We start from the raw sequence: 12,365 nt of genomic DNA, 5'->3' as shown, positions 1-12,365 counted from the left end.
ACGGGTTTATTTACCAAAGTCATACCTATACCTAAAAATATTATTATTACGTTTGTACCTATATGTAGTAATACTAGTACCTATAACGCATTAACCTCTCTGTGTATTTTTCTAAATTGTTAACGACTGTGTAGCATTAATACTAACCTTAGTGGTTAAAATATGCTAGTAAAATGTATTATAAAACTAAGATTTGTTATGATAAATAAAAAAAAAAAAAAAAAAAAAAAATTAAAACCGCAAGGGTAAATTAACATTACGGGAAAACTTAACATCTTAAAGAATGAAGAAATATTAGACATTTACGTTAGCTCTCACTGGAACAGATAAGTTTGTGGCACTGTACTCCATTTTCCAGGGGCAAAGACATGGGTGACACTTTCAAATTTTCCATTTAACCAATGACAAAGGAATAAAGAGAGGACATGGCATATCCACGAAAAAAATGCGCTTACCTAAACTTTGGTTTCAATTAAAATGGCGGCTTTTTTCTTGAAAAATGTAAACAAACAAATTGTTTGACAGCTGAAGTACCTTGTGTTTGGATGTCAATCAACATGGCGACCGGCCGCAATGTTGTAATTTTAGGCAAAGACAAAACTACTGTTGTCCTTTTTTACGTACGATAACACCAATAAGTTAAAAAGAGACGACGATATATTTTTAAGTACCGATTTTTTTGCCAGGTCCTCTCTTTATTTCTTTGTCATCGCATTTAACGCATGAATACTATTGCAAAATCTGTCATTTTATTGACAATGACCACAGATAATATATATTTCTAGAGTACGCACTTTGGTTAAATGGAACGTACTAGAGATGCGACACATTAAAGTCGACATTCTGAAATCGATTAAAATTTATATATTAGAATTTTTACAACATTGAATTATACAGGTTAAACATAACTTTTCCTTACATATTCCTATTCGAGATATCTTTATTTTAATGACACTACACTAACTGTACAGGTTCGGAACACTTCTGCTAGGTATATGACTTTAAGAAATTCTTAGTCAAGTGACCAACAAATTTTATATGAAGAACCATTTTTTCTCGCGAATTATCTGGTTAGAGTTGTAAAACAAAAGTTGTTAAGAAGTATCGGTTAGATTTCACTCTCGGACATCTCTAGAACTGTCAAACTCAAAACGTCCCACATATCATAGGCTCTGAAAAATGGTGTATGTCCAATAAAGATGAGTCATACATGGTCATACTGTTGGAGTTTAGTTATTTACTTGTAATGTAACGTACTTAGTAAACACATTCCTAACTGTCATACGTCAAATGTCATCTTTAACTTTGACAAGCTGTCAATCACTTATAACTCTCTTCTCTCATGGTTGTAATGTACTTATGCCGGTGTTTAAATAAATCTCAGTGAATCTATAAAAGTTTGTTTGCTTTCCACCAAAATATCCAACATGGTAGCAGAGCGTGGTTGGTAAAAGTGGAAAGTACTTTTATTTTTCAGATTGAAATTCAAATTAAAATTTCCGAAATTACCATAAATACATAACCTCAATCATAATGACGACTTCATCAAACGGTTCCTATACGGTGGAAAAATTAAAAGGAACTGAAAATTATTCCACTTGGAAGTTTTCAATGAAGATGGTGCTCATTCATGAAGAATTGTGGGAATATGTGGAAAAGGAAACAAGTGATGACAAAAAGGGCAGTAAGGCATTGGCGCGAATTGCTTTATCAGTTCAACCATCTGTTATTCCGTACATACGAACAGCTAAAAGTGCCTACGAAGCTTGGAACAACTTGAAAGATACGTACGAAGGCAAAGGTCTGTGCAGAAAACTAGGCTTACTCAGGAGTTTGTTTGGAACAAAACTTGCAGACAGCAATTCCATGGATGACTACTTAAACAAAATTAAAGAAGTTGCACATCAGTTAAGTGAAATTGAATCCCCATTGGACGATGAATTCATCGCTGTCATTATACTTCCGACTATGATCCATTGATTATGGCTATCGAAAATTCAGGCCAAAAATTGACAACGGAACATGTATCTGCCAAATTACTACAGGAGACACAGAGAAGGCAAGATAAAGAAGATGGAGTGACTGCCCTCGTCACTCGGAAACAAATAAAGTGCTTCAGGTGCAAACGTCCAGGGCATTACTCACGTAACTGCACAGAAAAGAAGGCTTATCATGAAAAACAGACAACAAAGCATGAAAAACCTAAGTCGAAGGCTCTCGTCACAGCCTTGTCTGTTAAAGTTCACAGCAATGTGTGGTATATAGACTCAGGAGCCACTAACCATATGTGCAACAGTCGCGACATGATGGTGAGCTGCAATCCAAATAAAACTGTGGATGTGAGCGTGGCAAATGGTGAGAGGTTATCAACAGCTGGACTTGGTGAAGTTGAAATTAAATTAAAAGACTGTGTAAGAACAATAAGTGAAACTTACTATGTACCTAACTTAAGTACCAACCTATTGTCTGTTAGTGCGATGACGCGCAAGGGCTATGAAGTCACATTTAATCGTAATTCTTGTACAATTCGTGATGGTAATGAAGTTCTAGCTACTGGAACTCAGGTGAACGGTGTGTATCAACTTGACACTGTGTCGGACAACGCCAGTACTGCTGCTGGCAATGCAGCAAAGGTGGAGGAGTGCGAACTAGTGGCGGCAACAGCAGCTGCCTCGACACCCCAGGAGTTGTGGCACAGACGTCTTGGGCATCTGAATGCGAGAAGTATGAATCTTCTCCGTAAAGGTATGGCCGTAGGTGTTGATTATAAAGATTCAGATTATAAACACTGTATACCGTGTATTGAGGGAAAACAGAGTAGACAACCATTCCCTAAACGCTCATTTAGTAGGGCAAGTGATGTCTTAGAACTGGTTCATACAGACCTGTGTGGGCCAATGCAGGTTCCATCTCTAAGTGGTTCCAAGTACACATTGAGTTTCATAGACGACTACACAAGGAAGCAGTATACTTACTTTCTGAAGTCTAAAGATGAGACTTTTAGGTATTTTCAGGAATTTAAACAGCTTGTGGAAAATGAAACTGGGAAAAAAATAAAGGTACTTAGGAGTGATAGAGGGGGAGAATATATGAGTTCTATTTTTCAGGAATTTCTCAAAGCCAATGGTATCAAGCATCAAAAGACTATACCGGATTCTCCACAGCAGAATGGTGTTGCAGAACGAGCCAACAGAACCATTATGGAGAAGGTGCGATGCATGCTGATGGATGCCGGATTGGGGATGAAATTCTGGGCCGAAGCGGTGAACACAGCCGTCTACCTAAAGAATAGAAGCCCGACTAAGGCTGTTCTTGGTGCGACCCCGGAGGAAAAATGGAGCAAGAAAAAGGTAAATCTGAACAATTTAAAAGTATTTGGATGCATTGCCTATATGATGGTAAAGAATAGAAAGAAGTTAGATCAAAAGAGCAAACCATACATATTTATGGGGTATAGTGAAGAATCAAAAGGATACCGGCTTATTGATCCAACTAATCCTAGAGATATTAAGCATTCTCGAGATGTTGTATTCTTGGAGGATAAGTTCTATGTTAAAGACATGTCGCATGATGATACTGTAGATCAACAATTATTTGTTGATATTAACTTGAATGAAAATGTAATTCCTCAATCGGAATCATCCACTGTAGATACTGATATATCTGACGACAGACAATCACAGAATATAAACAGAATCAGCACAATTACACTTGATGATTCCGAGAGTGAGGACAGCACAAATGAAGGGCCAGATGATCGCTTGGACACTACTTACGTTCCAGGGAGAGAATCGCTAGCTGAAGCCGAACTGACTTCAGACTCCAGCTATGACGATGTTGCTGAGTCTCCGCTTCGAGCCAACTTTGTCAGACTGGCTGACCATGATCCTGATGAACCGCAGACAGCAACTGAGGCATTGAATGGACCAGAAGCAGATGGTTGGCGTAAAGCGATGAAAGATGAGTATGATTCATTTATTAAGAATAAATGCTGGACTCTGACAGAACGAGACCCTGAACATAAACCTGTAAAATGTAAATGGGTATATAAGAAAAAGTATGGCCTGAATGGAGAGTTACTTAAATTTAAAGCTCGCTTAGTAGCTAAAGGTTATTCTCAACAATATGGTATAGATTACCAAGAAACATTCTCACCTGTCGTGAGATACTCGACAGTTCGAATGCTGCTTGCATTGTCAGCAGAATACAACATGTCCATTGATCATCTTGATGTGAAGACCGCTTTTCTCAATGGGGAACTAGAGGAAACAGTCTACATGGAACAGCCGGAGGGTTTTGAAGTACCGGGGAGTGAAAACATGGTCTACAAGCTAAACAAAGCAGTGTACGGCCTAAAACAAGCTTCCAAATCCTGGTATGATAAAATCACTAAGGTATTATGTGATAAATTGGACTTCAGCCGTTTATCTTCGGAACCATGTGTATACTTCAAATATGACAAGAATGACAGTCGATCAATGATGATCATAGCTCTGTATGTGGACGATTTAATTGTGTTTACATCTCCAGAATTCCAAGGAAAGGAGGAAGTAAAACGTAAATTGCAGAATGAATTTGATATCACAGATCTAGGGCCAGCCCAACACATCCTCGGAATGAAACTATCTAGAAAAGGTAATAATATTTCACTTGATCAGTCAAACTACATAGAAAAATTACTGAAGAAATACCGAATGGAGGAATGTAAGCCTGTGGGTACGCCCATGGAGACTGGTTTAAAATTAACCAAGGAGAGTCAAAGTAATGATACCTATGATTACAGAGGTTTGATTGGCTCACTGATGTATGTAGCTGTTAGTACGAGACCGGACATCAGTCATGCAGTGAGTTAGGTACCTCAGCCAATTCAACAACTGCTTTGGAGAAAGTCATTGGAAGGCCGCTAAAAGGATTTTAAGGTATTTAAAGGGAACTATCAATTTAGGTCTTACATTCTATAAAAGCGGGTTGGATATAACTGCTTACGCTGATGCAGACTGGGCATCAGATAATCATGATCGCAGGTCGTATACTGGGTATGTGTTCTGTATAGGTGACTCAATAGTATCTTGGGAAAGTCGCAAACAGCGCACTGTTGCTCTGTCAAGCACGGAGGCGGAGTACATGGCGTTGTCCGACACATGTAAAGAGTCTTTATTTATAAGGAAATTTATGTTAGAAATGTTTGCTATCACGCCTAAAATATGTATATTTAATGATAACCAATCTGCTATAAAACTGTGTAAAAACTTTATGTTTCACTCCAGAACCAAACATATAGACATACGTCACCATTTTATTAAAGAAATTGTTAACAATGGTATTGTGCAAGTGAGATATTTGTCAACAAATGATATGTTAGCTGATGTTTTAACTAAAGCACTTTGTAAGGAGAAACATTGCAAATTTGTGAACTTAATGTTAAAGTAACTGTATTTCAAACTTGTAGTTGTTGGTTTTCTAGTATAAAATGTTTTAATATGTTGAGTTAACATGGGTCAGATTCATGCATTTAGTGTTCATGAAAAACTGTTCAGTAGTCATTTACTTTAAAATAAGACTGTTAGGATTAACTTATTTTGTTATGTACTTGTGTAACACTTATGTAAGAGTTAGTTTAACTGTATAAGTACATAGTAGGTATTTTATATAGTGCATTTTATTTATGGTTGATGTGAAAGGTCTAAACTCATGTTAAATAGTTATGTATGTGTTTAAGGGCCAGTGTTGGAGTTTAGTTATTTACTTGTAATGTAACGTACTTAGTAAACACATTCCTAACTGTCATACGTCAAATGTCATCTTTAACTTTGACAAGCTGTCAATCACTTATAACTCTCTTCTCTCATGGTTGTAATGTACTTATGCCGGTGTTTAAATAAATCTCAGTGAATCTATAAAAGTTTGTTTGCTTTCCACCAAAATATCCAACACATACATCGTTGGATAATATACTCTAAGTGTAGGGAAGACAGAGGTTCCCCCTACAGTATTTAGGTCGGGTCGTGATGGAGATTGAGTGAAAGACGCCTGTTACAAGTCTATACAATCACTGCTTTATTTCTATCTTTAATGGTATTTAAATATGTGCATTACGTGCATCAGCATCATTATTACTATCTAATGTTATTACTAACTAATCTAGTGTACGATTGTACGTGATAAACCGTACACTAAGATTGGATAGCTCTTTTCAAGTGAGAAAAAAAATATTATGACGACAAATCCGAATAAGTTGTCCATTTTGAAATATATTCGTCGGAAGGAAGTATTTTTCTATGGCATTGAACTCTCTCCTGATGACAGTTAGGGCGTAATACACGTAAACACGTATTATTAAAAAGGGAGAAATTATTTTCAACTGGTTTTATTTTCTGAGATAGGAAACAAATATAATATTATAATGAATGATGATCATTTTGTTATAAAAATTAAAAATGAATGTGAAAAAAATTGCAAAAACATTAAAATTACTGAAATAAAATATAAAAACTTTCAAGGTACGATTATTCTAATTGCTGGACAGTAAATCGGGACTAGCGCTTCCGTTATTCATATTCTGCAAAAAATACCTTTTCAACGACGTATCACTCATTTCTATTGGTGATGGTCCCAGCTTCCATATATTTGTGCCCATCATCATTTGGTATATATTTACTATGAAATTTTTACAGTCCACACGTCAGGGGGGAGTCAGTGCCTTAATGGCTGAACTTTTAGTAGAAGGTAGTGCCATCTCTTTATATTACTCTTACTACCAAAAAAGATGTAAGATGGCGTTATAAACAAGACCATAGAACAATAACAAGACACATAGATAAGTAGTATTTGAATGTTAACATTGTCATGATCTATGGCTTTTATGAAGAAATTGCGTGTCAGTGTCAGTTCAGTTGTCTTACAATGTCTCGCAAACTCCTCGCAAATAACATTTTTGTAATAAAAGCCTATACTCTCGGTATATCGTTATTTATAAATTTTATATACCTACAAATAAAAATAAACATGGTGTGTCAAGAAAAAGCATCTTTATCCGCAAAAAGTGTTTTTATGAAATTCTTGTGACCTAACAGATTCCATATGGAACCAGGTTCCATGTGGTTCCACGGGAACCGAGCTGAAATGGCGGCACTGGCAAAGAGCGATCGACATCTTCATATCCGCTGAAGATTAAAATACTATGTGTACCAAACTGATAAATGTCGTCAAAGATTTGCCTCGCGAGGATAAATGATGCACTATTGGACGAAATGACTTTATCACCACAAGTGATAAGATTTGCTTCTCTTGGGAAACATAAACTAGCAAAACATGAATTGGTTTTCATGGTGAAAGGAATACACACACCCACTCGCATATTATTTTACAAGTGACATGAACAAAACTGAACTGAAACATTGTTATATGCGAGGTAATAAATAATTATATAATAATTTGTTTTTTATTTATTGTTGCATGTAGGTAGGTACATAAATAGATTGAACTTAAATTTAGCTGATAAATGTAATAACTGTTGTGTGGTGTAACTACGTCAACGCAAATATGTCTTATATCTTTATAGATTGAAGTTAATAGCCGGATCCCCACCAGACGATCCAACGCGATCCGATCGCGCGATCCAAGGAATCTTACATAATTACTAAACTTCTTGGATCGGGCGATCGGATCGCATTGGATCGTTTGGTGGAGATCCGGCTATTAACTTGTGATAACAATATCTATATATACAGGGTGTCCCAACAGGGCACCCTGTATGTATGTACAATGAGGTTGAGCAATATAAAGAGATGGCGTTGTAGGCTCAGTATGACGTATAGAGTATGACAAAAAACTCCTCCAGATGGCACTCTTTACACAATTGTTTATTTTTTCTCTATGCCACACGTTTGAAGATTGGCATAACATTACATCTTTATCTAAGGCTTCTTTAAACGTTCTTTTTATTATTTCCGAAATAACCAATAAGAAAATAATAACACAAAACTCTCCTAAACACCGCAAAAAACAAGATCGGTCCTCAAAGAAAATAAAATAAACGCTATGGATTAAAACAAGTCATAACCTCACAACACAACAGGGCCTTCAAAAGAGCAACCTGTTACAATAATAAAGGTCAATTTTCTCTGAACAAGAGTGCTACAGCTCTGAGCCACTTCGCCTTTTAATGTGTCGCTTTGTGAGAAGCTGTGCAAGTAAATACCGCCGTAAAGAAAAATAACGTTCGGTTAAGTCTTGTTGATAAAAACATTTTTATGTATCCTTAAACGTTACGAGTAAGCCATAAATAAAGCTTTTAGCCTTGTGCTTCTTTTCAAGATAGTTTTTATGGCCGAGATAGGTGTTTGAAATGAAACATTGCAAAGGGTACGTAGGGTAGGTATTTTAAAATATTTTGCGCATTAAACATTCGCGTTTTATTTTAAATACCTAACTTTTTATCTCTGCCTGTTATGCCAGAGTATTTCTGATATACTTAGGTATAAGGAAAGACAAAACTGTAATGTATACGTATTGATGCATAATATGAATTAGTTATTTTAGCAGTCGTCAGTTTGATGCAGAGTTGTTATCTACGTCATTATAAGTAATAATGATATTTCAAAAACAAAACTACTCAGATCTGGCCACTTTAATTTTCATTTATAGCTTCAGACTCTACTCTACTTTAATATTGGAATTGTAATGTTTCCATCAAAACCGATATAATTCAAAATTTCAGCCTATTAACAGTAACTTCAAAATAAAACAGTCAGTTATAATAATTTTGCAAGAGACCATTTGGGTTAAACATTTTCGCTCATTTTGCACCTCGATTTTCTATACCAACCGACCGACCGACGATTCTAATAATTTTAATTCCCTTTAATGAAAGGGGATGATTATTTCGATGAATGCGGAAATTCATGCACTTCGTTTTTTAAAATACTATGTTACTTCGAAGAAAAATATTTTCTTGATTGACGTCACAATAAAATGATAACTTTAAGTATCGGATTACCTACGAGTACCTACTTCCTTTCATGTGGCATCTAGCATTGACGTAGGACAGCCGGTATAGTAATAATTTTGTATAATATGGACAGAGCACGGGTTTGGTTTGGTTTTGCAATTTACGAAAAAAAGTTTTGGTTTACTTCTGTCATTTGCTTACATTACTTATCTATCAAAAGTTTCATGGTACGAGTAGTTTCCGCTAGGGGCACTGCGTATGAGAGAAAACGTAACTAATCATCACACCATCACTAGACGTACCTACAGTATAGCAGAATGGTCCCCACACCTGACATGTCATTATGACAGCCGCTGAGTGCGATGAGGTGGCCAAACTGTTGTCTGCTGTGTTGCCATTGTTATAAACGAATTATTAACAGAACAATGGCAACAAACATCGCCCATTTCCTCCCGGTCTCGTTTTTAGAGACTCTTTGTGTAGAATAGAATATCGTTTATTTGTATGAAACATAGGTTTACAAGTTAATGTCTTAAATATAATATCTGAGCGCTATGACCTACCCCTAAGGTCGCACAAAATATTGAAATTATGAATTTATAATTGAAAGGCAACGCAAAATAATTTTCGTACTGATTAAATTGTATCCGTGGCCTCTGTTATTCATAGGTTCATAATAACACTAGATAACGTCACTATATTCATAACTGCTAAGCAGCTTTTGGTAGTAGAGATTCGGACACTCATTATATATCATTGATTATTATTAAATTAATATTCCGTACTCCGTAGTGACATAAGCTACTTTATATCACGGAATTCCCCTGGGAAACCCTATATCCACAAAAAGACAAAGCAAAACAAACGTGCTTATTCAGAAGTGCTATATAAAAATTATTTACGAAAATACCCAAAAATAAAACCATATTCAAAAGTGCTATTACATTTATAAAAATATTTACGAAAACACCCACATACCTACCTTCATATATGAGCTCCGTCCTCGCCAACCTTTTTTCAGCGTAAACAAGTCTGAAATGACTAAATAATTAAATTTCCTGTTTTCCGCCGCAAGCGGATTAGAACGTAAACTTTAGTCACGCAACAACATGACTACATGTGTGTGACCTGTGTATTTACACACACACACACACACAAAATTATGTATATTTTTTAATATTTTTTTTGGGACATCTCACACATGGCCATACGACCCCAAGCTAGGCAGAGCCTGTATTATGGGTATCGGACAGCTGATATATCTACACAAATACATACATAGATAGATATTAAATATAAATATCAACACCCAAGACCCGAGTACAAATATCTGTCTTTAAACAAATATCTGCCCCAGCCGGGAATCGAAGCCGGGACCTTCGGCACAGCAGTCATCAAGACCACTAACCAATACGCCGGTCGGTCGTCAATCGTTATTTTTCAAGATAACTCGATTCAAAACATCTTTATTACACAGCGTACCTAAACTCAAAGGTAAATCATTGTTAATTACGAAATCATACACAGTCAGTGTAAATTACTGTTCGTGATAGTTCGATTGAGAGGCAGACGGCACACAGTACCCGCTGTGCTGAAAACTTAATTAGTATCTCCATCGAAATTGAAATAGATCCGTATTTCAACTGATTGATATCCACCCATACTGATGCACGTCACGACGGCTCCGTGGATTGTGCATATTATTTCGTTAACATTACACTGGCGAGCAGACAGTTCGGCTCACTGCATGAGTGATCAGAAAGTTTAGTGCCGAAGGTCCCTGGCTCCAGGTTAGACAGAAGTTAGGTGGTACAGGCAGCCTTAAATAAAAAAATCCTGACACATAGCGTTATGACCGAATGGCGTAGTGGTTAGTGACCTGACTACTGAGCCGATGGTCCCGGGTTCGATTCCCGGCTGGGGCAGATATTTGTTTAAACACAGATATTTGTTCTCGGGTCTTGGATGTGCCCGTAAAATGGCAATAGGCCCGCCCCCTATTACATTGGGACTAACACAACACTCTGGCGAAAAGTGGGTGTAGCAATGCACCTCTGCCTAGTCCGCAAGGGAGTACATTAGTACAAGGCGTGAGTGCGTGTTTTTTTTTTTGTTTTTTATAGCGTTATTACCTAACTGCAAAGAAAATGCAAGAGATCGCAGACGACCGAAACTTGTCCAATCTGACGTAACTGGTATGAATACAACGCATGTTTCACAGGTCAGTTAAAACTAATTGTCGGAGGAGGTACGGTAGCTAAAAACATTTAAACCAGTATTTTTCATTTTTGTTACAAACGCTCACAACCTTCAACCCAATAAATAGGTTCATAAAAAAGTCTGGATCCCGAATGATGACTAGACAGCAATATAGCAGAGGGTAGGAGGTATGTGGAAACGCTTCAGTGGAAAAAGTGAAAAAGGTTAACTGGACCTCATTATTCAGTAAAAGTGTTAGGACTCTTGGAAAAATGTCTGCGTTTTTGGAACCCAGTCACTTTCTTATTCCTGGGATAAGAAATAAAAATCCTAACTAATATTATAAATGCCAAAGTAATTGTGTATGTCTGTCTGTTACTCTTTTACGCCAGAACTACGGATTTGAACGGATTTGGTATACATATGGTCTAGAGTCTAGACCCTGAGAAAGAACATATGCTACTTTTTATCCCGGAATTCCCACGGCAAAACTTTTTAAGGCGAAGCGAAGCTCGCGGGAACGGGAACAGCTATTAAATAAATTATGTACGTATTAAAAGTCGAATGTCCACCGCCGACTAAAATAAGTTGAACCTGGGACCTTAGACATAGCAGTCAGGGTCACAAACTAATACACAATCCGGTCGTCCGTAATGTTTATTATAAAACATCAGATTTAATGATCAACATAATAATGATGATTAAATTGAAATAATTTTGCAAATAAATGAAGAATTGTCAAATGAAAAGTAAGTATAGTGCCACAATCTTATCTGTTCCGGTGGCGACATCGCTGTGATCGAATCCAGTGATGCTTTCGATAAAATTTTGCCTATTTCTGGTTTAAACGATAATGCATTTCTGCTATTACCTATTGTAATAACGTAACGGCACCAGTAATGGACATGGACCCAGTAATGGACACTTACAAACTTATTTTGTCTAAAATAAGAGTATGCATAGTTTTACGAAAATTGCAACACCTTAGTTTCAAAGCCTAGACATCCCTTCTTGTTATATAAACAAGTTATTTATTTCATCCATTTAGATTCAAAATTGTGTGGCAAAAAAGTTCATTTGACGGGGGTTCACAAATAAAATAGAGATTTGTTAAGAAAATCGTTTAGGAAGTAAGTGTAGAATATTGTTGGTAATTTCGTTTTATTATATTTTATATTGAATAGCTTGATTTTATGGAAACTATACTGAATTACGC

This window comes from Plutella xylostella, chromosome 4 (genome assembly GCF_932276165.1).
Source record: "Plutella xylostella chromosome 4, ilPluXylo3.1, whole genome shotgun sequence".
Taxonomy (NCBI): domain Eukaryota; kingdom Metazoa; phylum Arthropoda; class Insecta; order Lepidoptera; family Plutellidae; genus Plutella; species Plutella xylostella.
This window is presented reverse-complemented; position numbering follows the sequence as displayed.